Genomic DNA, 4249 nt, shown 5'->3' on the forward strand with positions numbered 1-4249 from the left:
CAGTTTTGGGTATTATACACCCGAAAAATATACTGCTAATAAATAACGAGTAGAATCTCGTAATATGGAGAAACTAATCATGTCTCCCCGTACTCCGGTAGACTTGATCCTTGTGTATGGAAGACTTGATTATGCCTTGAGATTTACGATATTAAAATAAAACCAAAAATTGGATGCTGAAAGCTAACTTTACTCAGTCATGACTTATACCAAATAATATTATTAAAAATATATAACACTTTCTGACAGAAAATTATACTGAAAAATTATAAAAGAAAAAAATTATTCTCGAATATTGAACATCCTTAGTGATTTAGGAAAGACAAAACGTCCTATGCGCTTACTGTAGCTCCTAAAAGTCGGGCGTGGTAACTTTTTTAAAATTTGGTCACGTGCGATTTCACCCATGTCTTCTTTTTCTGGCCACTTAAAGGTTTTTTCATCCCTTTTTTGGGCAAATTTGATTTTAAAATCCTCGTTCTTTTTCCCGTTATCTGTCCTACGTAACGATGGACTAAATTTTTTTTCGGAGACAAAGCTGACAATTACCCAATCTTGCACACTCAATTCAAACTCGTCATCTTCTGCTTCCGATTCACATTCACTACCTGTCTCTACTTGCATTTCATCATTAGGATCATACTCAGATTCTGACGATGGTAGTATAATGTCACTGCCCCCCGAACTTGAGGATTTCCTCAAATCCTTAAGTTTTTGTTTAGTTATTCTTTTTAGTGCTCTTATTGTGGCCCTTTGCTCTTTTTCTAATTTTTTCTCTTCTTTAGCCTTAACTTCAGCTTCAAGCGCAAGTTTTTCTGGTGTTGCTGTGAGAATTTTTGTAGTTGCTCGCTTTCTACCCTTTGTTGAAGTCCTGGGCCCGGCTTTAGGGTGAGGTCTAATCATTTCTGGGCTAGCAAAAGTAGCAGAAGTGAAAGGCTGGTTATTGTGCTCTTTTGATGGTAGTTATAGCTGTTCATTTTGTGAAGTATCTCCATTTACAGAATGGGGTCTAATTATTTGAGGTGTGGTGAAAGTGCCAGTAGAAGTAGAAGGCTGATTTTTGTACTCAATTAGTGTTCGTCGTAGTTGTTGTTTATGTGAAATGGATCCACTTAAGGAATGTGGTCTAATAATTTCAGGGGTGGTGAAAGTGCCAGAAGAAGTGGAGGGTGGAGGGAAACTGGGATAAAGTGGATTTGTTTTCCGGATCTTCGCGATCAGTAACATACGCCGACATAAAATCTTCATCGGTAAAAATATTGGAATTGAAAGGCCACATACCCGTAACTCTGAATTCACTCTCAATATTACGTGGAGTAAAAGCTAGGGGGAAAGCGTAAGCTAAGCATCCTCCGACTTCATATATTGTAATTGTCCTTCCTGGCTGGGCCACCATCCAATCATCACAGGCAGTATTATAAAAACTCTTGAGAGGGCCAAATACACTCGTGTCTGACGCCTGGAGCTTATGCGACGTATGTGGTGGTATGGTAAGAACTATTCCGTCTTCTTTGGCATACGTTATGGCTTCCAGACTAACGTGGCTATCGTGATTGTCCATTATGATTAAAGATTTATTGTCGGTAGTCGCCTTTACATGTTTTTGAAAATGTTCCAAAATTTTGATGAAATTAGAAGCGGTCATCCATCCACTTTCATAAACTACGCCGGTGGTCCCTGGTGCGCTATGATCAATAATGCGATCTTGCCAAAGTTTTCAAGGAAAAACCATAAAAGGTGGTATATGGTTTCCAATTGCGTTGATTGTACAACAAAGAGTTACTGTTGGTCCATGTTCGCCTGACGTAATTTTACCAACCTGTTTTGCACCTTTGCATGCAATGATCTTCTTTGGCTTATGGACAGTTAAAAGGCCAGTTTCGTCTACGCTCCAAATTGCTTCTGGTCCAATTCCATTGCTTTCAAGAACTGTCTTTAAATTTCCGAAAAATTTTGATACATTTTTTCTGTTGAAGCTAGTTGCTCTAGTAAGACTGGTTGCTTCCGGAGATCGTAGTGATAAGGTCTTCATCCTCTTCAGAAATCCGTATAACCAGTCGTAACTGGCTTGCTTATGTTTATTCCACGAAACAGGTATTTTTTTATTATTTCTTACGGCAAACTCGTACGCTAGTTCTTTTGCTTGTTTGGTTGTAAGGCCATGGTGTAATTTGCTGGCAACATCTAAATGATCTTTAAACGTATTTTCCTCTGCATTTGTAAATATTTGAGCCTTCTTGTAATCGGGATAATAGATTATTTCAACATTTTCGGATCGTTGTCGGCGAACGTATCTTTTTAATGTCATAACATTTATTTGACAACGACCTGCCGTTCCCTTGGGAGACGTCCCGTTATTAATAACGTCTAAAACAGCTTCTTTTAACTTCTGGCTGTCGACTGTTGTTCTTTTCTTTGCTCCTTCCCTCCTTTTGTATTGACGTGACATATCTATAAAATAAAAAACACTCATCTGTAAGGAGTTTCTGGGAGACTTGATCCCGGGATCATACCTCCCAGCTAAGATGGAATCAAGTCTCCCCCAAGACGCCATTTTAATATTTTTGTCTATAAAAATATGACGACAAAGCAGAACTCATTGCAAACTGTGCAAAACGTAAACTGAATGATTATGGTGTTAAATAAAAGTTATACGAAAACCTCACCTTAACGAATATTAAAGAAAATCAACTTGAAATAATTCTGAAAACACTTCTTCGGTAGGGACAAAAAACTTGTAATAAACACGTGCTCTTCGTTGTGTATTCTAATACAAACTAAATTAAATGGGATCTTCAGACATATTAACAGCTACGCTTTGTTGCCGGTTTTATAATTTTAGGCTACTTATTTACTGAATTTTTAAAGAGTGATCAAGTCTCCCATATGATCAAGTCTCCCTCTTCACCCCTAAGTTAATAAAGTAAAAAAAAACGAAATCGATATATTGCAACAATTAATAGAAATTGCAAAGTGAACATACAACAAAGTAATCTATAGACATAGGAACTAAGAAGTTTAAGCTGCTGCATGTGACACCCAAATATAGATAAGTTTGGTTACTTGTACATTAGGGTGGATCGAAAAACGGGTTTTTTCTTTTATACAATTCTAATAGCACGGAAAACTTGCGCATAGACGTCATTATAAAGGGAAAAATAATAAAAAAATTTTTTTTCAAATTTGAAATCGCGCAGAAGGCCTAAAGTTACAAAAAAGACCAAATACCGGTAATTTTCAAAAACACGTAAAATTACAAAAAAAATCTGTTTTCGTTCTAATAGTGAAAAAAGTGTTGTCAAGAGTGTCCTTAATGCATACAAAAAATAATTAGACCTGTTCCCGTTTATCTGAATTCGCGCAAAAAGCCTAAAGTTGCGGGTTGTTTCGTAAAATAACGATATTGCATTATTTTTGACGATTTTTAGACACATTCCAAAACCATACCATTTGTATTTTTAATTTGTAATAGTGTGAAAACCATTCAAAATTGTCTTCCTAATCCATAAAAAATACTTTCAGACCTGATATTCCTTAACTGTATTCGCGCAAACGAATAACGCTTACTCCCTTTCGCCGGCACCTAGTGGACTCGCCCACGCGTAGTTGAACTCGCACACGTTACTACTTTGCTAGTGCAATCAACCAGTGTTGTATCAACAGTGTGACAAAGTGGAAGTGTATTTCGTAGTTTTAAAATGGCGTCTCCAAAAACTTCGCGTGTTACAAGACAGTCTATTGCGTGCCCTATCATCGGCGTACCCAAAGAACTAAGTGGATTCTCGTTGCTCACATACGAGGATATGCTGCTCTGTTGCTTAGATGAGAAGTATAAACGTTCTTTGTTATTTAGCCCTAAGAATAAGAAAGAGTTAGGATTTGTAGCTGTGGCCGAGTCCGTAGGAACTCAAATAGTTGAGATCTATAATAAGGCCACAATCCCAACAGTCACACATACTCGTGTGGTCCAAATGATCCAGTCTTACTACAACTCGTATATTTCGTTAAAAAAAAATCTTTTAATCGAGACTGTGAAAAAGATTTTTATAAGAAAAGGATAGAAGTTTTCGTACAGAATGCAAAAAAGCAAACTTTTCGATATTGCTGCCTGTAAATGCAATATAACTTTGTCTTGCATATGTGAGACTGTCTGTAAGGGTGGTACCTGTCCTTTGATTGTAGCTTGTCAATGTGAAAAAGTAAAAAAGATTCCAAACATAGAGTTGAAATTTATACACGATCAAAGAAC

Source organism: Diabrotica virgifera, chromosome 9 (genome assembly GCF_917563875.1).
Source record: "Diabrotica virgifera virgifera chromosome 9, PGI_DIABVI_V3a".
Classification (NCBI taxonomy): Eukaryota; Metazoa; Arthropoda; class Insecta; order Coleoptera; family Chrysomelidae; genus Diabrotica; species Diabrotica virgifera.